The sequence below is a fragment of the Microcaecilia unicolor genome, chromosome 7 (genome assembly GCF_901765095.1).
Source record: "Microcaecilia unicolor chromosome 7, aMicUni1.1, whole genome shotgun sequence".
In the NCBI taxonomy this organism is placed as follows: domain Eukaryota; kingdom Metazoa; phylum Chordata; class Amphibia; order Gymnophiona; family Siphonopidae; genus Microcaecilia; species Microcaecilia unicolor.
The window spans coordinates 296,067,265-296,091,127 of NC_044037.1; positions in this window are offsets into that span (position 1 = coordinate 296,067,265).

A 23,863-nucleotide genomic window follows, 5' to 3' on the forward strand; every position below is an offset into this window, starting at 1 on the left:
AGTCGGCCGTAAATTCTATTCTAGGACGTAAAACCGGTCTTCAAAAATGGAAATCTTTAGACCTTTTTCTTTCAACTACGGCCTGCCATTAGGTCTTGGGCTCAGCTTTGTGTACTTTATTCCGTTGTACTATTTTTCTGTTTTTGCTGTATTTTAAAAATCTAATAAAAAAAAAAAGAAAAGAAAGAAACTATACTTCACTCTTTCAAATGTTCAAATTTCACCACAAATTGTGTGTTCAGCATTTCTTTAAACTAGTATTAATTTAAATGCACTTAAAATGTACTTATCTTAGGCATAAATCAAGCTGGGGATAAACTGTCCAACATGATCACCTCCCCCCCCCCCCCCCCCCCCGGGCTGTTTCAAGGACCTTCCCCTAAGATAATAGAAACGCATAACATTAAGCATTACCCCCTAAGGCAGTGATGGGCAACCTTTTGAGCTTGGTGTGTCAAAATTCGCGAAACAACCGAGCATAACTCGGGGTGGTGTGTCACTTCGAGAAAAATCTACTAGGACCGCCCCCGGGCCCCCCCTACCCGAGATCGCTGCCCACCCGAGGTCGCTGGGCCCCCCCCCTCCACATGCTACCGGGCCCAGAACTAACCTTAAAGCCTCCTTTCACGTCGCAGCAAGCAGCAGCAGGGCAGACCTCTCCTCCTTCCTTCTGTGCTCTGCCCTCGCGGACGTTACGTCAGGCGAGGGCGGGACACGGAAGGAAGGAGTGGCCTGCCCTGCTGCTGCTTTCTGCGACGTGAAAGGAGGCTTTAAGGTTAGTTTCCGGGAGCGAGGAGGGAGGGCGGACCACACTGCGGCGGCGCCGCGTGTCATCAAAAATGGCTATGCGTGTCAGTGCTGACACGCGTGTCATAGGTTCGCCATCAGGGCCCTAAGGTAAGGTTCCCCTCAAGAGCCTCTCCCATGGGAATAATAAATGTAGTTTACCTCAACTATTTCATATTTATTTATTTACTGCATTTGTATCCCACATTTTCCCACCTCTTTGCAGGCTCAATGTGCCTTACATTATGCCGAAATGGTGGTATGCATTTCCGGAATGAGAAATACATATCAAACATATAAACGGCGAGTGACCGTACTCACTCGCAAATGCGCAGTAGAGACCTTCTCTGCCCCGCCCCCACGTCAATACGTGATGACGGGAGGCGGAACACAGAGGGTCTGTACTGCGCATTAATGCTGAGGGAGGGACACCGCCGTCTAACGCTCCCCCCACCCGAGTCGCCGCCGCCACCCACCTTTACCCGGTCGGGCCCTCGCTCCACTATTGAAACAGCGAGGGTCCGGGAACGCAGCACTGAGCTCTGCTGAGCTGCCGACATCGCCCTTCCTTCTTCTTCTCTGCCTCTGTCCCGCCCTCGACGACGTTACGTCACACGAGGGCGGGACAGGCAGAGAAGAAGAACGAAGGCCGACGTCGGCAGCTCAGCAGAGCTCAGTGCTGCGTTCCCGGACCCTCGCTGTTTCAATAGCGGAGCGAGGGCCCGGCCGGGTGGAAGGTGGGTGGTGACGGCTCGGTGGGGGGGGGGGGGCGAGAACTCGGGGGGGGAGGGGCAGCGGCAAACTCGGCGGTGGGGGCGGGCCTTTCAACCCCCCCCTTCCTATAATAGCCCGTTTTTACGGGCTCAAAGTCTAGTTATTATATAATTAACAGTAAGTACAAGTACATTAGAAGTAAATGGATATATAATACATTTCATGAATTTGAAATCGAGGATAATGTATAACATTCAGTAAAGAAAAAAGAAATTAAAGTAGTTAAATAGAAGAATTCACTGTTAACTTGTTCTAATTGAGTTTAGATGTCAGATCATTTATGAAGGATCCTTTTGATAAGTCTTTTTCTATATATAACACCAGCTTAGCTCTTCTGTGTCACAGATTTCTCTGCCAAGATGGAGACAGCGTTTTTCTGTGTAATTTATATCTCCCTTCCTGTCTGCTGACGTCAACCAGCCCCAGACCCCTGATTGGCTATTATAGCGATCTCCATTCCAACTCCGAATTAAATCCCTGGGCATTACTGTATTGAGTTTAAAGATCCACTGTTGTTCCTTGTAATTGAGAACCACACACTCTAATGTATTCAATAATTCGCCGGTTAGCGCTGCATGCCGGAAAATATAAAATATATTTTCCGGCACATGTACTGGAGGCGCATTAAAAAAATGAAATTACTGCCTGGGCCACACGGTAGCCAGGCAGTAATTCCAAATTGGCGTACATTGGGCGCACATAGACGCCTACGCAGCTTAGTAAAAGGGCCCCTTAACCAGCTGTGTCAATATTCAGCACCGGCTGGTTACATTTATGGTGACCAAAGATAGGACTGCTATTTAGGAAGTCTGATTTGGCCGCTAAATGTAGCCGATCAGCATTGAATGTTGCCGATTATTGTGCGATATTGCCAGTTATCTTTTCAGCGCTAAGCGGCAATATTCAGCTGAGATAACTAGAGGGGCATAATCGAATGGCGCCGGCCAAATAGCTGGCCGGCCATCTTCGGGGACGGCGCTGTAATTGGGCGGAGCCAACCGTATTTTTGAAAAAGATGGCCGGCCATCTTTTTCCTCGCTAATACGGTTGGGCCCGGCCAAATGTCAGAGTTCGCCGGGTTTGAGATGGCCGGCATCAGTTTTCAGCCATAATGGAAAATAATGCCGGCGATCTCAAACCCGGCGAAATCCAAGGCATTTGGTCGTGGGAGGAGCCAGCATTTGTAGTGCACTGGCCCCCCTCACATGCCAGGACACCAACCAGGCACCCGGTTTTAAAAAATAAAAATAGCTCCCAGCTGCATAGCTCCCTTACCTTGGGTGCTGAGCCCCCCCAAATCCCCCCAAAACCCACTCCTCACAACTCTACACCATTATCATAGCCCTAAGGAGTGAAAGGGGGCACCTACATGTGGGTACAGTGGATTTTGGGTGGTTTTTGGAGAGCTCCCATTTACCACCAGAAGTGTAACAGGTAAGGGGGGATGGGCCTGGGTCCACCTGTCTGAAGTGCACTGCACCCACTAAAAACTGCTCCAGGGACTTGCATACTGCTATCAGGGAGCTGGGTATGACATTTGAGGCTGGCATAGAGGCTGGCAAAAAATGTTTTTGTTTGGGGTTTTTTTTGGGTGGGAGGGGGTTGGTGACCACTGGGGGAGTAAGGGAAGGTCATCCCCGATTCTCTCCAGTGGTCATTTGGTGACTTGGGGCTCCTTTTTGAAGCTTGGTCATGAAAAAAAGGGACCCAGTACAGCCAGCGAAATGCTCTATAAACCTGGCCTTTCTCTCTCATTATTGGGCGAAGCCGGCCATCTCGTGAGCACGCCCCCATCCCGTCCCCGTCCTGCCTTCACTACCCAACCAACACGCTCCCTTGATGTTTCGCCGGCTCCACGATGGAAAGCAGTTGAACCCGGCCAAAATCAGCTTTTGATTATACCGATTTGGCCGGGTTCAGGAGATCGCCAGCCATGTCCCGATTTGTGTCGGAAGATGGCCGGCGATCCCTTTCGAAAATGAGCTGGCTGGTTATCTAACACTGAATATTACCAGTTAGGCACTGAAATGTTATTTAACCGGTCAGCGGCAGTTTCAGGCTGGTTAAATAGCGCTGAGTAGAAAAATAAAGAGAGAAGCCAGTGGTCAATTGAAGCTATCAATATTTTTAAAGGAACATAATTCTACCTTTCCCATAACTCAAAAGTTAAGCAATAATACTGAACAATAAGTCAGCGCCATTAAGTTTAACATAAAAAAGGTATTGGCGCAATCATCTTCCTTTCATGCTGTAGTGAAACTTGTCAGGAGAGTTGGCAATATTAATGGCTCTTATTCAAGGCACAATTGTAATCCTTAGAAAAACTGTTATCTTCTTCTTCAGAGCACATTAACATGGTTCTACAATGGATTAGCATAAATGTCTCTCAAACACGACTAGCTGCAATTTTTTCATTAAGGGGATAGTTTTGTAATGGGCTTGTGCATGCAGAAGAGCCTTATATGTACTCAAGTAGACTCTTAGGGACCCTTTCACTATGCTGCGGTAAAAGGGGGGTCTGTGCTAGCATCAGCTTGCGTTTTTGATGCACGCTGAGTCCCCTTTTTACTACAGCGGGTAAAAGGCTGTCCGTTTTTGATGAAAAGAAATGGCCGTGCAGTAAGTGAACCACTAACAGCGTGGCCATTTCATGAGTACATAAGTATTGCCGTACTGGGACAGACTAAAGGTCCATGAAGCCCAGCATCCTGTTTCCAGCGGTGGCCAATCCAGGTCACAAATACCTGGCAAGATCCCCCCAAAAAGTAGAAAACATTCTATACTGCTAATCCCAGAAACAGTGCATTCTCCCCAAGTCCATTTAATAATGGTCTTTGGACTTTTTCTTTAGGAAGCCGTCAAAACCTTTTTTAAACTCTGCTAAGCTAACCTACTTTATCACATTTTCTGGCAACGAATTCCAGAGTTGAATTACACGTTGAGTGAAGAAAAAGTTTCTCCGATTCGTTTTAAATTTACTACTTCGTAGCTTCATCGAATGCCCTCTAGTCCTAGTATTTTGGGAAAGAGTAAACAGACGCTTCACGTCTACCCATTCCACTCCACTCATTATGCTATAGACCTCTATCATATCTCCCCTCAGCCATCTTTTCTCCAAGCTGAAGAGCCCTAGCCGCTTCAGCCTTTTCTATAGGGAAGTCGTCCCATCTCCTCTATCATTTTTGCCACCCTTCTCTGCACCTTTTCTATTTCCACTATATCTTTTTTGAGATGCGGTGATCAGAATTGAGATGGTAGTAACTCGACGGTTACCGATTACTGCCAGTTAAGTTCTGGCACTACAATAATCAAATCAATTCTTGTAGCTTCAGAAATGGCGCACGCTGGGGGTGGGAACCAGGGGCATAGCCAGACCGGCAGAAGGGGGGCCCAGAGCCCGAGGTGAGGGGGCACATTTTAGCCCCCCCCCCCAGCGCTGCCGACCCCCTGCCATTGCCGACCCCCCCGCCGCCACCACCACCACCACCAACAACAACAACAGCAACTTTGACCCCCCCCTCCCATTGCCAACCCTCCCCTGCCGTCACCTACCTTTGCTGATGGGGGACCCCAACCCCCACCAGCCGAGATCCTCTTCTTCCTTCGTTCTGTTTCTGAGTCTGACGTCCAGGACGTCAGACTCAGAAACAGAACGAAGGTAGAAAAGGACCTTGGCTGGTGGAGGTTGGGGTCCCCCACCAGCAAAGGTAGCAGACGGCGATAGCGGATTGATGGCGCGTTGGCGGTGGGAGGGAGGGTTGAGAGGGTCATCGGCAGGGGGGTCCAGGGCCAAATCTAAGGGGGCCCAGGCCCCCGTGGCCCCACTTAGCTACGCCCCTGGCGGGAAGTACCACCGGGCTCTTGCAGTAGTTCCAGATTGGCACGTGACAAGCCCGTCTCCACATACCAACCCTTTAGCAAAAGGGACTCTTAGAAAATGACCCCATCACATACACACATAAAGGGAGGCACAGCGAAGTTCTGTTGTCTGTGCTTTCAAGAGACATGGGCAGGCGTTTAGGGGAGTTGGGGGCACAAGGACAAGATCAACATTTTTCCCAAGTACTTTACAAAACACTTGCGATGTATATTTATTTATATATAGAGATTTATTAACCAACTTTATGAAAAGATATGCTCAAGGCGGTGTAAAGCAAGTAGTGCTTGACGTAGAACTTACAATTGTGTTAACAGCATAACATAGTAACATAGTAGATGACGGCAGAAAAAGACCTGCACGGTCCATCCAATATGCAATCAAGAAGGTAACCTAATAATAGAAATAGCATAATATTAAAAAAGCACAAGTCATGGCAGCCATTTTCTCTTAGTGACCTTCGCTTTTGTCTTACGGTAAAAAGAACAGTATGGGCTGTTAATCCTAAACAGGTAATCTAATACTCCAGAGAACTGAAAAAACAGCCAAACACAATCCATGGGGTAAGTATTCGTCTGTGCCAGAGCCGGTGGTGGGAGGCGGGACTGGTGGTTGGGAGGTGGGGATAGTGCTGGGCAGACTTATACAGTCTGTGCCAGAACCAGTGGTGGGAGGCGGGGCTGGTGGTTGGGAGGCGGGGATAGTGCTGGGCAGACTTATACGGTCTGTGCCAGAACCGGTGGTTGGGAGGCGGGGATGGTAGTTGGGAGACGGGGATAGTGCTGGGCAGACTTATACGGTCTGTGCCCTGAAGAACACAGGTACAAATCAAAGTAGGGTATACACAAAAAGTAGCACATATGAGTTATCTTGTTGGGCAGACTGGATGGACCGTGCAGGTCTTTTTCTGCCGTCATCTACTATGTTACTATCCAGCTTATAATTGAAAAAGAAAAACGCCTATATTGCGACCCAAATCGGGAGATAGACGTTTATCTCACAAAAACGAATAAAGCGGTATAATCGAAAGCCGAATTTGGACGTTTTCAACTGCACTCCGTCGCGGATGCGGACAAAGTTGATGGGGGCGTGTCAAAGGCGTGGTGAAGGCAGAACTGGGGCGTGGTTATCGGCCGATCAGAGATAGGCGCCTTTCGCCGATAATGGAAAAAAATATGCGTTTTTAGCGAGAATTTAGGGCACTTTTCCTGGACCCTGTTTTTCCACGAATAGGGCCCCAAAAAGTGCCCTAAATGACCAGATGACCACTGGAGGGAGTCAGGGATGACCTCCCCTGACTCCCCCAGTGGTCACAAACCCCCTCCCACCACAAAAATATGCCATTTCACAACTTTTTATGTTCACCCTCAAATGTCATACCCACCTCCCTGGCAGCAGTATGCAGGTCACTGGAGCAGTTATTAGGGGGTGCAGTGGACGTCAGGCCCATCCCCCCCACCTGTTACACTTGTGCTGGTAAATGGGAGCCCTCCACACCGCCCCCCAAACCCACTGTACCCACATGTAGGTGCCCCCCTTCACCCCTTAGGGCTATAGTAATGGTGTAGACTTGTGGGCGGTGGGTTTTGAGGGGGATTTGGGGGGCTCAACACCCAAGGGAAGGGTGCTATGCACCTGGGAGCTCTTTTACCTTTTTTTTTGTTTTTGTAAAAGTGCCCCCTAGGGTGCCCGGTTGGTGTCCTGGCATGTGCACTACGAATCCTGGCCCCTCCCACGAACAAATGCCTTGCATTTATTCGTTTTTGAGCTTGGCGCTTTCATTTTCCATTATCACTGAAAAACAAAAACGCCCAGCTCACAAATTGTCGAATAAAACATGGACGTCTATTTTTTTTCGAAAATACGGTTCGGTCCACCCCTTCACGGACCCGTTCTCGGAGATAAACGCCCATGGAGATAGACGTTTTCGTTCAATTATGCCCCTCTATGTATGTTATTCCCTACTCCACTCATTCAAAAATGTCCATATAGGAGCATCATGCTAAATTGCCCATAATAGAGCACAAATGTTAAAGATAACTGAGTAACAAAAACGGTTAAAGCTACAGCATGGCATGCATCAACTTAGCTCAATAAATGCTGGCTTGACAACCCCACAGTTCAACTGTTGATTGTCAACGGGGCCCGATTCGTTTCACCCATAACAAGGCTTCATCAGGAACCACTCAGTTGGTTGTAATGATCCACGAACTGGCCGACTTCCGCAAACTATTAAAGACCCATCTCTTTGAAAAATCTATCGAAAGGATCAAAACACATGAAGTCCACACACACTGTTCGCAGTGCATCAATACATTCTCTTCTATACTTTTATCCCCCGCAATTTTAACACATTTAAACCTTAATTTACAGGTAAAAATAGAAAATATTATACCCGAACGTTCTCTTGCTATTGCTCTGTTGCCCTATCAGTATCCGTCGTTCTTCTATTGTTCAGTTGTTCTTTTCCACTGTTTTGCTCCCCTTAACGATACTTGGACTTTGTTTTAACTTAACTCCTCACATTGTAACCATAATTATGTTGTAACAGATTGTACCTCCATCATTACAATGTATTGTAAGCCACACTGAGCCCGCAAATAGGTGGGAAAATGTGGGATACAAATGCAATAAAATAAATAAATAAATAAATAAGAGAAGTTTAGTCATCTTTAGACCAATACCCCTGTCAGTATGATCCAACTGAGCGGTTGGAAACCAAATACTAGGTTAGATGGATCATTGGTCTGACCCAGTATGGCTACTCTTACGTTCTTATACTAGTAGCTCGATATTAAGGCACTTTGAAGAATACATATATGTAGGTGAATTTTGTGAGGATAATTATTGTTATATGAGTATGGATGTATTTTTGTTGATTGCCCTTTTTGATTACTTTGATCAGGTTTAAGGGGACTAGGGTGGTAAGGAAAATGCGGTCTTATTTTTATGTTAAAATTGGCTTTGTACCTCCTTGGGAGGAAAATGCAGGCTATAAATGGTTGCATTAAATTAAATCAAGCTAGTGAGAAAGGTGTGAGCTAAATCCAAATCTCTTTATCCTTTAATCAGCACCGGCCCCAGTACAGATCCCTGATACACGGTTTTCTTCACCTCTCTCTCTTGGGAGACAGATTGTTTAGTTCTACCCTATCCTCTGTTTCCTATTGATTAAACAGTACCTTCTATCCCAGCCTAACCCTTGTCACATCAGTTTTGAGGAAAGCTTCAGACCTGCAGGCTGCTGAAAGGGAGAATATACTTCTTTGCAGCCAGCTTGGGATGTGTATTTGGTAGCATGCCTTAAAAATTGAGTGCATGCATAATTGATTTCACTTGTGTTAACTTAGGAATTAACAGATGTTCAATAGATCTGCATATGTTCTAAAAGTATTAAGGGGCAAGTTATCGAGGTTCAGTAAAAGCATCTTGATTTACCACAGGAGTCAGCAACCCTTTGTACTGAGATACTGCAGGCTGGTGACTCCCGTGGTAAATTAATAACTCGGCTTGCAAGCCACCTCACAAGTAGCACTATTCCATTGGCATAGGAGCATTGGCCTGTCTCTTAAAGGGGCCGACATCCTAAAATTAAACAGACGGATAGAGAGCCGCCCTCTAAGAAGTCCCCAAATCAAGCCCCTCCCCCCAGTGGTACACCAACCTGAACTTCCCCATCCTTCAAGCCCCCCACAGGTCAACCCCTTATTCGGATGTGCCCCTTCCCCAAACATAAACCCTCCACCAATGGCAGTAAGCCTTCTCCAAACACTTGTCCCCACCAACCTAAAAGCCTCCCCTAGGCCTACCTGACTCAAAAAATCCCTGGTGTCCAGTGGTCTGGGCAGGATTGATTCCCAGTTGCTCCTCCCTCTCTAGCACAATCATCCAAAATGGCACCAGTAACCCCCTAGTGGTAATCTCTAGGTACTACCACTAAGGATTAGTTTTCTGTATAAGAGCACAGTATAGTAGTATAGTATTTACATAGTAATAAGCTGTGTTACATAGATTTGCATGTTTTGCATCTCATTACTATGTAAGAAAACCTGCAATAGTGTCCTTTAAGTTGTGTTAAGGGGCAAATAATGCAGGTTTTTGCCTCAATATAGATTGATGACTTCCCCTCTTAATGACATTATTTTTTTTTAATTAAAACAGGTGCAAAAACTTAGGGGTCCTTTTACCAAGCTACAGTCAAAAGGGCCCTTGTGTTACAGGCGGGGGCTGTTTTTGCCACGCACTGTGGCTCTTTATTCTGCAGGAGGTAAAAAAGGCTGAAAATAGCCATGGTCATGTGGTAAGATTGCTCTTACTATGTGGCCAAGTGGGGGGGGGGGGGGAGAACTTACCACCCCCCATTCAAGTGGTGGTAAGGGCTCCCGTGCTAACCTGGCGGTAACTGGGTAGCACGCGGCACTGCCTAATTACCGCCAGGTTAGCATTGCGCTTTGCAAAAGGGCTCCTTAGATTGTGATCCCACTAGGAACAGAAACAGTACCTGTACATAGTATGAAATGTATAGTTTCTTTTTCTACAATATTTATTTATTTATTTATTAAGCTCTGGAACTCTTTGCTGGAGGATGTGGTAACAGCGGTTAGCATATCTGGGTTTAAAAAAGGTTTGGACAAATTCCTGGAGGAAAAGTCCATAGTCTGCTATCGAGACAGACATGGGAAGCAACTACTTGCCCTGGGATTTGTAGTATGGAATGTTACTACTCTAAGATTCTGCATGGAATCTTGTCATTCTTTAGGATTCCAGAATCTTGCTATTCTTTGGGGTTCTGCGTGGAATGTTGTCACGCTTTAGGATTCCAGAATCTTGCTATTATTTGGGATTCTACATGGAATTTTGCCACGATTTGGGTTTCTGCAAGGTAATGGTGACCTGGCTTGGCCGCTGTTTGAAAAACAGGATACTGGGCTAGATGGACCATTGGTTTGACCCAGTGTGGCTACTCTTATGTTCTTATGTACAACTGAAAAAAGTCAATACAAATTTGGAAATAAAAAGAGAAAGAGACACGTTTTCTAAAAATAGATTTTTTTTTTTTTGCCTTCACCCATCCTTCCTACCAAACATGAACGTTTACAACTTACTTTTCCAGCAAGTAAGCAAACAGTCTGTCAGGAGAAGAGGTTGAGGAGGAGAGGAAGGATGTCCAGTTATATATAACTACTCCAGAGTATCTGAGAACAGCAACAGAAAAGGGATTGTGTGGTGGGAAATCAAGGGTAGAGACATTTTTTCTGAAGATGGTACCATAAAGCTGCCGCAGTCTAATACTGCTGGACCACCTGCAACTCCCTAACCTTGTCAGAGGTATTATTAATGGCACTGCTGTCTTGATGCATCTCAACCCAACCCTCAGGGCACACCCAGCCAATCAGATTGTCAGGCATAAATATGTGTGCACAAGTTTATCATTTATTGATATACTGCCTCTTTCATGCACGAATCAAAGCAGTTCACACAATTACAAATTAAAATTGCATTGTATAATAATGGAATGCCATCATTTGATAGGACAGAGCCTACACACACGAGTGTGAGCAAGATCATTCGCACAAAAATTGACACCCACTGCCTCCGTACCCATGTGAAAATCAGCGATTTTCAAATTCCGTTTGAAATACATATGCTTTCAATGCAGCCTGGAAAGATATGTATGATTTTTCTAGTGTAAAATATTGTGGTAAACAGTTCCAGGATGCAGGCGCAAGAAATAAAAAACACTAAATCTCATTGACTCCCGCTTCGCTTTGGATGGATGAGGCAGCATACGTCTGTGCTCAGTAAGAGAGCAGAGAGTCCGAAGTGGAGTGTATGGAATGACCAATGATGATAAACAGCTTGGTTTATTATTATAACTAGTAAAAAAGGCCCATTTCTGACACAAATCAAATGGGAGCTAGCAAGGTTTTCCTCGGACTGTGTATGTTTGAGAGAGTATGTGTGAGATTGACTGTGTGAGAGAGAGAGAGTGAATCTGCGAGTGTGTGTGTTTGACAGAGAGAATGAGCCTGGGTGCTAGTGTGTCTGTGTGAGAGAGTGTGTGTGCCTGGGGCCCCTCCCTCCCACCCAGTTCCAGTGTCCCCCCCTTCCTCCGTGTTCCAGGGTCATCGTCCCCCCTCCCTCCCTCCGAGTTCCAGGGTCGTCCCCCCCTGGTTTTTTTTGTTTGTTTTTGTACAGGTGGTGCATTCCCCCCTTCCCTTTTGTCCCCTCCTCCAAGTTCCAGACCCCCCCACCCTCCCTCCAAATTCCAGACCCCCCTCCGAGTTCCAGACCCCTCCCGCTCTCCGAGTTCCAGACCCCACCTCCCTGCCTCCCTCCCTCCGATTTGCAGACCCCCTTCCCTCTCTCTGAGTTCCAGAGCCCACCTCCCTGCCCCCTCCCTCCGATTTGCAGACCCCCTTCCTCCGATTTCCCGACCCCCCTCGGAGTTCCTGACCCCTGGACCCCCCTGCCACGACCCTCTCGAGCCCCCCTTCCCGCCGCCAACCCTCCGGGCTTTAGCCCATCTGTGAAGAAAGTTACGGACACAGGCAGGCAGACGCATAGATTGTTGGAGGTGAGAATAATTATATAGGATAGAATCTGGGGGTGCCTGGTTTAGTAAAAGGGACCCCTTAATCACAGTGTTTTTGTAGTAGCAAGCTTTTATCCTCCAACCCCCCCCCCCCCCCCATCATTACTTACAGTACAGTAGTCTCCTTGCTACTGCTGCATTATGGGATGGAAGCTGTCATATTTGACAGAGTGGAAGCATGGGAACCGAATCAGCAAAACACAAAAGATTTCCAGCAAACATGAGAAGATCACAAACAAGGAAAAAAACTCTGTCAACTAATAAAAAAAAATATGTCAAATGCAGCCCAATTTATTTGTTCTAAGATATCTCTGTCAGCAAAATGGACATCTGAGTCTACAAGTTCGAAATCTACAATGTTTTTGACAGCATGTAGAGAGGAAACAGCCATTAAAAAAAAATTGGAAGCACTCAGGGCTTCAAACTTGGCTGTAGCTGCTCCTGTATGTTATGGCTCTGGCCACTAACTTATACATAGACTGTGCGGGCCTGAACCTCCAAGGGAAGAGGGGGAAGGAGCTGAAATCTACACCTTTCCCTCTCTCTAATGATTAACACTGGAGAGGTAAGCACAACACACTTGTCAATTACTCCTTCAAACTCCAGAACTAATTAAGCAGTTAGCTGACAGCTACCTGTATCTCGGAGCAGGTGTAAATTCAAGCAAGAAAAGGTTGGAAGGACAAGTGTTCTGTCATTGCAAAGTAGGGAATACAAATATAACTGTAAGCCCCCCCCCCCCCCCCACAGCATAGAACATACTCTGTTAAATTCTGTGCACGATGCCGGTGTATGTTTAGGCAGCAAGCCAGCAGATTGATAGGAAAAAGGATCCAGTTTTATTCACCACATAAATGTTGAAACATAGGGAAAAAAACTCAAATGCCCAACGTGGCCATGTTTCACCGTATAAGGTTTGCAGCAGTCTGTATATAAATTGCAATAAATACATACAACTCAATTTGTTTAAATTATATATATATATATATATATATATATATATATATATATATATATATCAGATAAATAATTAATGAACCATAAAACTCAAATTGTGACCACAGATAGGAAATAAAATAGTTTTCTAGATAATAACATCAGATTAAAAAAACACCCTCCTCCCCCCCCCCTTTTGCAAAGCCACACAGTAATGCCGACACAGCCCATTCACTTTGAATGGACTGTGTCGGCAATTACTGCACCGGCAAACCGTTAGCACGGCTTTGTAAAGGGGGAGAAACTTAGCACATAAAAGAACGTGAAACGGTGGAATAAAACACGCACGTAAGCAAAATGTGTGATCCAGTTGTATCATCTGTTGGTTAAAAGCTAAAAAGCAAAATAAAAATATATGAACTGATTGGTGTCTCATAAAACAGTCTCTCTTCAAATGTCCAATATACCGTAATTTACAATCAGCCAACAAGACACAGATTGGATAAACCTGCTACAAATCAGGGTGTTTCATCCACATACCCTTCTCCTGTGTATTAACTGCCCCTATTATGTTATATGTTTCGTAGACCACCTTATCACATTGCTGTTTTTCTGTACTGACCACTGTAACAATCAAAAAGGGGAAAAAACACCGCTTCACTTATGGTAATACAGCAAAAACTAGCGGGTAAAATCAAGCAAAATGCATGACAATGGAAAAAATAAAGGAAGGGGGGAAAAAGGACCTCAGACTGGTGGCATTCAGCCAGGTTAATGGGATTACGCGTGCGAAAATGCAAATATTCAAATATGCACCATCACCATGTTTTAATCACTGGTCCTTAACCCACCACCTGTGGAGGAGTGGCCTAGTGGTTAGGGTGGTGGACTTTGGTCCTGGGGAACTGAGTTTGATTCCCACTTCAGGCACAGGCAGCTCCTTGTGACTCTGGGCAAGTCACTTAACCCTCCATTGCCCCATGTAAGCCGCATTGAGCCTGCCATGAGTGGGAAAGCGCAGGGTACAAATGTAACAAAAATAAAATAGATACTATTGGAGATTCTACATGGAATGTTGCTACTATTGGAGATTCTACATGGAATGTTGCTATTCCACTAGCAACATTCCATGTAGAAGGCTGCGCAGGCTTTTGTTTCTGTGAGTCTGACGTCCTGCACGTCAGACTCACAGAAGCAGAAGCCTGCGCGGCCACATTGGTGATCTGCAAGGGCCGACTTCTACATGGAATGTTGCTAGTGGGACTCTGGGCAAGTCACTTAACCCTCCATTGCCCCATGTAAGCCGCATTGAGCCTGCCATGAGTGGGAAAGCGCGGGGTACAAATGTAACAAAAAAAAAATAAACTTTGTTCATTCGCTGCAGCAGCTCCCTCTGCCCCGGAACAGGAAGTAACCTGTTCCGGGGCAGAGGGAGCTGCAGCAAACAAACAAAGTTTAGCGAACTCGGAGGAGCAGGCACACGCCGCGGCGTGCCCCCCCTTGGTACGCTACTGCCTGGATGTTAAACAATATTTGTTTTTCTAGTCATATTCATACAAAACGTGCTAAATAAACCCTTTCAGGACATGAAAGCAGACGTGGAGGGGCATAATCGAACGTCGCCGACCAATAGATCGCCGGCAATCTATATTGGCAGCGGCGCTACAGCTGGCTGGAACCGTATTATTGAAGAAGATGGCCGGCCATCTTTTTTGTCGATAATACAGTTTAGCCTGGCCAAATGCCGTGGAGTTCGTCGGGTTTGAGATGGCTGGTTTGTTTTTCAGCGATAATGGAAAGTTATGTCGGCCATCTCAAACCCCGGCCAAATTCAAGGCATTTGGCCATGGGAGGAGCCAGCATTTTTAGTGCACTGGCCCCTCTGACATGCCAGGACACCAACCAGCCACCCTAGGGGTCACTGCGGTGGACTTCAGAAAAGCTCCCACGTGCATAGCTCCCTTACTTTGGGAGCTGAGCCCCCCAACCCCCAAACCCACTACCCACAAATGTACTGCACCCACAAACTTCTCCAGTGACCTGCATACAGCCTCTAGGACTTATTGCTGCTGTATAACTTTGGCACACCAGTTCACACCTGAAGACTAATCTCTCTGAAAAAGTCCTTTCTTAAAATAAGCACGTTTACTCACAGTTAACTGCAGATCAGAGGTTGTGCCCCACTGGCAAAGAGTCCCCTGGTACTAAGATTAGCAGTAGGTCAGAGCTGGCACATTGGTGTACAATGCCCTCTTTAAGCACCATTCAAGGTAAGAACTAAGTTCTCTAACGTGGGTAACACAGGAAAGGGAACTAAAACTGGCTTACAAAAATGGCCACTACTGCATGGACTACAACAGGAAACAAAACAGGGCGCACTCTGACCCAGTTAGCAGGGGGGAAAAGCACCATGGGAGTAGAGCCCACTACCCTACACCCACCACAATGCATTGCTAATGTGACTCTGCAGGGCACCTAACAGAAAAGGTGTCACACTCACCCGAGAGCCACATCGCAACCAGGGAAAGGCTGTCGGAGGATACAACACATTCTGCTGTCATGGAGGTGGGTACGGCATTTGAGGCTGGCATACAGGCTAGCAAAAAAGGTTTTTAGTTTTATTTTTTTAGTATGGAAGGGGGTTGGTGACCACTGGGGGAGTATGGGGAGGTCATCCCCCATTCCCTCCAGTGGTCATCTGGTCAGTTGAGGCACCTTTTTGAGGCTTGGTCGTGAAAATAAAAGGACCAAGTAAAGCCGGCGAAATACTGCTTAACGCCGCTTTTTTTTCCCATTATCGGCGAAAGCCGGCCATCTGGTAGCCACGCCCCATACCCGCCCATGTCCCGCCTTGGCTAATCTACCAACACGCCCCCTTGAACTTTCGCCGGCGACGCGACGGGAAAGCGGCGATGCTTTCAAAAATGCCGTTTTCGATTATACTGATTTCGCTGCTTTTAAGAAATCGCCGGCCATCTCCCGATTTGTGTCGGAAGATGGCCGGCGATCACTTTCGATTATAAGCTGGATAATCACTTATCTTATGGCAGCTTCATAATCGGGCCTCCCCGACGGTCCATTTCGCCAATCACAGGCTTCGTCAGGGGAAGGACGCCCTAATGAAGGACACACTGCTCAAAGAATAGACAGCAACGTCAAACTGCTTGTCCTGCTGTGCGCACTAGAGGGAACGCTATTACGCGTGCCCTTAAGGACTTGATTATTCTATAGCTAAACCAACCACCTACTGATCCCTCTGAATTGATTATATTAGCCTTATTATCATTATTGGTCATTGCAAAGAGCAAATCCTGAGGAAACTTCAGACAGCCCAGAATACAGCAGCCAGACTCATCTTCGGAAAACCAAAATATGAAAGTGCAAAACCCTTACGAGAGAAGCTACACTGGCTCCCACTTAAAGAACGCATTACTTTTAAAGTATGCACATTAGTCCACAAAATCATTCACGGCGAAGCCCCAGCCTACATGTCTGAGTTAATCGACTTACCACCCAGAAACGCTAAATGATTATTCCGAACTTTCCTCAACCTCCACTTCCCTAACTGCAAGGGCCTGAAATACAAGGCGCTGCACGCGTCAACCTTTTCTTACATGAGCACGCAGTTTTGGAACACACTGCCGCGGAACCTGAAAACGATCTACGAACAAAGCAACTTCCGCAAATTACTGAAAACACATCTTATTTTATCAAAAAGATGTGTTTTCAGTAATTTGCGGAAGTTGCTTTGTTACGGAAAGAACCAAAACATATAAAATCCACACTCACTGTTCAGTTATACATCAACACATCCACTTATGAATTCTCAATCCTGAAATCTCACCACACTCATACCTTTAATCACAGAAAATGTATACCATATGTTTTTCGTTATTATATATTATATATTGTCCTCAGACCCTCTAGTTTCCTGCTGTTTTCCTTCCAATGTTTCACTCTTCTTTTCCATTGCTATATTCCTTAACGACATTTGATTTGTCTCGTATAACTCTTCGCAATGTAATCCATAACCGAATTCTAACAAATTGTAATTCCATCATTCATAATGTATTGTAAGCCACACTGAGCCCGCAAAAAGGTGGGAAAATGTGGGATACAAATGCAATAAATAAATAAATAAATCATATATTATTCTTTTTTTTTATTACGTGTTATGTAAATTATTCCACAGACATATCTTCCTTATTTCTTACATAGTAATATGTTAATTTAGAACAAACCTCTTACTCTGTTCATAACTATAACTTTTGTAATATAATGTAACAAAAGAGAGGGAACGAAGTACAAACTAAAGTCCAAACAAAAAAAACAGCACCACGGGCCTTTAAAAATGGAACACAGTTCTTTAATGAATGAGCCTTGACAAAAAGACCCGACACGGGCCGTGTTTCGGTGACTAGCACCTGCGTCAGGGGTCACAGTGATGACGTGGAAAACTTGGGGAATAACTCGAATATATTCCTCTACAATATATTATTCCTTACCCCACGTCTCATATAGTAAAAGCTACAAAGCACCAAGGAACTTTCACTTTCTGTATCCAAATGGATGAAAAGCTAGTGGAATAGCAACATTCCATGCAGAATCTCCAATAGTATCTATTTTATTTTTGTTACATTTGTACCCTGCACTTTCCCTCTCATGGCAGGCTCAATGCGGCTTACATGGGGCAATGGAGGGTTAAGTGATTTGCCCAGAGTCCCACTAGCAACATTCCATGTAGAAGTCGGCCCTTGCAGATCACCAATGTGGCCGCGCAGGCTTCTGCTTCTGTGAGTCTGACGTCCTGCACGTACGTGCAGGACGTCAGACTCACAGAAACAGAAGCCTGCGCAGCCTTCTACATGGAATGTTGCTAGTGGAATAGCTATATAACAAAAGAGAGGGAACGAAGTACAAACTAAAGTCCAAACAAAAAAAACAGCACCACGGGCCTTTAAAAATGGAACACAGTTCTTTAATGAATGAGCCTTGACAAAAAGACCCGACACGGGCCATGTTTCGGTGACTAGCACCTGCGTCAGGGGTCACAGTGATGACGTGGAAAACTTGGGGAATAACTCGAATATATTCCTCTACAATATATTATTCCTTACCCCACGTCTCATATAGTAAAAGCTACAAAGCACCAAGGAACTTTCACTTTCTGTATCCAAATGGATGAAAAGCTAGTGGAATAGCAACATTCCATGCAGAATCTCCAATAGTATCTATTTTATTTTTGTTACATTTGTACCCTGCACTTTCCCTCTCATGGCAGGCTCAATGCGGCTTACATGGGGCAATGGAGGGTTAAGTGATTTGCCCAGAGTCCCACTAGCAACATTCCATGTAGAAGTCGGCCCTTGCAGATCACCAATGTGGCCGCGCAGGCTTCTACATGGAATGTTGCTAGTGGAATAGCTATATAACAAAAGAGAGGGAACGAAGTACAAACTAAAGTCCAAACAAAAAAAACAGCACCACGGGCCTTTAAAAATGGAACACAGTTCTTTAATGAATGAGCCTTGACAAAAAGACCCGACACGGGCCGTGTTTCGGTGACTAGCACCTGCGTCAGGGGTCACAGTGATGACGTGGAAAACTTGGGGAATAACTCGAATATATTCCTCTACAATATATTATTCCTTACCCCACGTCTCATATAGTAAAAGCTACAAAGCACCAAGGCACTTTCACTTTCTGTATCCAAATGGATGAAAAGCTCAGGTCTTTTTGTCAAGGCTCTTTCATTAAAGAACTGTGTTCCATTTTTAAAGGCCCGTGGTGCTGTTTTTTTTTTGTTTGTAATATAATGTAAGCCACATTGAGCCTGCAAATAGGTGGGAAAATGTGGGGTACAAATGTAGCAAATAAATATGTATGAGATCTATGACAGTCTTGTATAATTATACTACAGCAAGAGGCCCTCACTGGATGCCCACCGGAAGGGTGGAAGGCCAGATTTTAGGACTCAGGCTGTAAAAATACCAGCTAGGTTTAAAAATCTATGACTGGCTGAGCAAGGACGTGCTTTACCTGTAAGTTAATATGTGTCCCCGCTTGGGATCCATCCACTGGAATAGTGGTGGGTCAATTTACATACCTTAAACAGCTTAAACTGCTAAAAGGCACTGACTAGGCCTAAAAATCTGATGATGGCCTTGTTGCTAAGTACCTGCAGAAGTAGGGCTGCAGAATAAGCCTCATTAGAATTTAGTGTGACATTCAAAAGCAGTGCAAAAGCCAAGATCAAGGAATTGATGGCTAAAATGCTAAGCCAGATCACAAGATGATATAAGACAGAGATGTCCATGTTTTGATGTTTGGATGTCCGTATCTAGGGAAATGTTGACAAAAAGGGAAATTGCACAACAAGTTGCAATACTAAAACGGAAGAGCACCTGGCCGGAGGTCATGACTCATAGATTAAGCAATATTAGAGAAAAAAATCCCTCTCCATAGACTTGTATAGTGACCAAATTGTATAAAAGCAGGGTGCATGCAAGCCCTCGGGGGAACTTTTCTCCAACGCCTCGGAAGCAGCAGAGCTCCAGTCAGCTGAATCCAGAATTTGTCTGATGAATGTATCTGATTAAAGTCTGATTTGGTAAGAATAAAAAGACTATTTCTTTAACTACACTGTTTCTGTCCTTGCTTCAATTTATTCTCTATCTTCTATCTGTTTTGCAAACGAACACACACACACACACACAAGTAAGATTTCTCACTGAACATAAATAGCCAAAGATTCATTTAGATCCAAAGAGACAGAAAGTTGTGGTCATGGGAATAAGGGGTGAACTCCGCCTTCTGATGCCTCCCCAGAACAGACCCCCATGGGAACTAACGCTCTTTATTCCTCCGTGTAGAGGGGTCAAGAAGGGGTCTAAAAGGGGGGCAATTAAAACAGTCTGTAATTCACATTAATGATATAGTGAATACAGAGTTTCTGAAGTCTTTTCCTCCTGATAGATAACACTCAGAGAATTCTATCTTGCCAATATATACAGTATATAGCAGTTTAACTCAGGGGCAAGTATCAGCAGTTAGCTGAAATTTTGTATTATAGTACTATTGCAATTCAAGAGGCATTTCATCTCTTTGTCCTTTTTGTTTTATTTATTTATTTGTTTGTTGCATTTGTATCCCACATTTTCCCACCTATTTGCAGACTTAATGTGGCTTATAATAATACATCCTAACATCGTCAATCAAGAGTAGATAAAACAACTGGTTACATAAAGAACAGGTGTTTTAAGAATTGTACATGTTTTGGGGGTCTTTTTACTAAGGTGCGCTGAAAAATGGCTTGCGGTAGTGTAGGCACGGGTTTTGGGCGTGCCGATCCATTTTTTAGCGCGCCTGTAAAATAAACGCCTTTTTTTTGGCAAAAATAGAAGCGTGGCAAAATCAAAATTGCCGCGTGGCCATTTTGGGTCTGAGACCTTACCGCCAGCCATTGACCTAGCAGTAAAGACTCACGTGGTAACCGGGCGGTAATGACCCATGCGTGCCAAATGCCACTTGGCATGCGTCCGTTACACGTGCCCAAAATTTTTAAAAAAATATGTTTCAGATGCGCGTATCAGACGCACGTCAAAAATGAAATTACCGCAAGAGTCACGTGGCATATGTTCTTATGTTAAGGATGCTTGGGTGCGTAGGGAGAGAAATGGCCAGTAGGAAAAAGGTTGTGATGCCCCTGTGTAAGACTCTGGTGAGACCTGCGTGGGATAAGCGAAAAAGGAATCCTGTGCAGAAGGAATGGATCCTCAGGAGCTTAGTCGAGATCGGGTGGCAGAGCCGGTGGCGGGAGGCGGGGTTGGTGGTTGGGAGGCGAGGATAGTGGTGGGCAGACTTATACGGTCTGTGCCAGAGCCGGTGGCGGGAGGCGTGGCTGGTGGTTAGGAGGCGGGGATAGTGCTGGGCAGACTTATACGGTCTGTGCCAGAGCCGGTGGTTGGGAGGCGGGGCTGGTGGTTGGGAGGCGGGGATAGTGCTGGGCAGACTTATATGGTCTGTGCCGGGGCTGGTGGTTGGGAGGTGGGGATAGTGCTGGGCAGACTTATACGGTCTGTGCCAGAGCCGGTGGTTGGGAGGCGGGGATAGTGCTGGGCAAACTTACACGGTCTGTGCCAGAGCCGGTGGTTGGGAGGCGGGGCTGGTGGTTGGGAGGCGGGGATAGTGCTGGGCAGACTTATACGGTCTGTGCCCAGAAAAGCACAGGTACAAATCAAAGTAGGGTATACACAAAAAGTAGCACATATGAGTTATCTTCTTCGGCAGACTGTATGGACTGTGCAGGTCTTTTTCTGCTGTCATCTACTATGTTACTATGTGGCAGTGGGGCGGTAACTCCATTTTGGGACGCGTTGGGTGCACGTGGCTTAGTAAAAGGGCACCTTGGTCTTTTCATCATTGTGTGACCTCTTTCTTCTCCAGTTCATGAAAAAAAAAAAAACCCTTCCACGGCAGAAACTCTCACGCTTGCATTTCCATACAAATGTCCCATATGAATACATCCAAGGACTTTATTGTTTGTGAATCAGTCCCAGAATCCCTTTCATCTTATTCTAGCAGTTTCTTGGCTTTCAAGTGAAGAGAAGTTATTTCATATTTTCTAAGACACCTCGCTTCATGGAACTGCTTTTTATTTTCTTCTTGCTCTACTGGCGCAAAAGTTCAATCAAACCCTTCATTTGAAGGCAGCTGCCATAGAAGATTAACTTAGTGGAAATCACATTTTTATAAGAGTTTGTCATCCTTTTATCCTAGTAATAGGCCTTTTTAACTGTGTGATGGGTTAAAAAGCCATTGCGTGCATTTCTTGTTATCTGAAATATAGTGAAGTTGGCCTAACTCTTTGAATCCTTTCATTCCAGATTTACCTTTTAGGAAACTAAATATTCTTTTACCCTTGCCCTGGAAAAGGGCAGTGTTTTCTGCCAAAGGATTCTTTTGTCTAACCATTTTTCAGTGCAAGCTGGAGACTTCATCTTATTTATAGCTAAGCTCTTGCATTAAAGAAGCCGTCAAGAAGGTGATAGATTGAGATTGGGATCCTGCCAGGTAGAAGTGATCTGGATTTCTCTCTGAAGGAAACGAGATACAGGGCTTGAGCTGACCCGATTTCGCAATTCTTATGTTATGCTGTAATTGACCCACAGCGAAGATTAACAGGTTTTTTTTTCTTTCTTTGTTTTTTTTCTTTTAATTTTGAAGTCCTTTATTAGACCAAAATCGTAAATTAAAAAAGACATCAGACTTCTACAGTCTGTACCCTGATTATCGCTTCAGTAGTTGGAGAGCAAGGCCAGTGCCGAGCAGACTTCTGTAGTCTGTTACCTGAAAATGGCAAGGACAAATCAAGTTCAAGTATGACATCATACCTTGTGCTATGAGTTTATCTTGTTGGGCAGACTGGATGGATTGGACAGGTCTTTTTTCTGCCATCATCTACTCTGCTACTATGTAACAGCATACAAGGGTCATAGGGTCATAACCAGTGGTATGCTGGTACAACAGGCTCTCTCCCCGAGTATTTTGGGGAGGGGGGGCTGCCGAGACTTACAAGGGCGGCCTCGCAAGACTCCAGCGGAAGTCTTGCAAGGCCACCGCTGGATCTCGGCAGCCATTTTTAAAGAGCAATGCGGCAGCAGGAGGGTCAACGCCGGCAGTGGGCAGGAAAGACTGGGGATATTTCCTGTGCCGAAGAATCCACTAGACTACCAGGGAGGCTGCCTTCAGGCATGTGCTGGGACACTGCAGCTCGGGGGGGAGAAGAGGCAAACCGGCTCGCCTGCCTAAACAACCGGCTCGAAAAATGCTACTAAAATTAACAACCGGCTCTTGCGAGCCGGCTCCAGCACACCACTGGTCATAACAAAAAGCATTCAAATACCATAAAAGATAAGTCAGAACAACTACTAGCAAACGTGGCAACAGACCCAAGTTCGGACCTCATTATGGGGCCTTTTTGCAAAGGAGCATCAAAAAGTGGCCTGCAGTAGTGTGGGTGAGCATATTGGATGCGCACTGGACCATTTATTTATTTATTTGTTGCGTTTGTATCCCACATTTTCCCACCTTTTGCAGGCTCAATGTGGCTTACAGTGTGCCGTAGTGGCGATCGCCATTTCCGGCATGAGAAATACAATGTGGAATTTGATTAAATACATAAATGATAAAGTAACTTATAGAGTAAGTTAGATAATCAGCTCATTTCTGGCGTGAGAGATTAGTTGAAGAAGCGTTAACGTTCATTATTTACAGAGTGGTTTAAGCAATCAGGTACAGAGAGTTCGGTTTTATCTAATTCTGGAAGAGTATCATTGCTTGGTGATTAGGAAGGATCTTTGTGGTAAGCCTTGTTGAACAGGTTGGTTTTTAGTCATTTTCGGAAGATTGTTAGGTCGTGCGTCGTTTTTATGACATTTGGTAGAGCGTTCCAGAGTTCTGTGCCAATGTAGGAAAAGGACGATGCATAAGTTGATTTATATTTTAGTCCTTTGCGGCTGGGGAAGTGGAGATTCAGGAATGTGCGTGCTGATCCTTTTGTGTTCCTGGTTGGTAAGTCTATGAGGTCTGACATATATACCGGAGCCTCGCCGTGGATGATTTTATGGACCAGGGTACAAATTTTGAACATAATTCGTTCTTTCAGTGGGAGCCAATGTAGCCAATTTCTCCAGTGTGTCTGGAAAAAAGGGTTTTTTTTTGGGGGGGGGGGCATGAAATTGATGTGTGGCAAAATGAAAACCAGAGTGCGTCTATTTATGGCCTGAGCCCTTAATGCCAGCCATTGACTTAGCAGTAAGGGCTCACGCATTACCCACATGGCAACCGTCCAACGTTCGCCAACTGCTGATTGTCGCCAGGAACGCCCCTGTAGT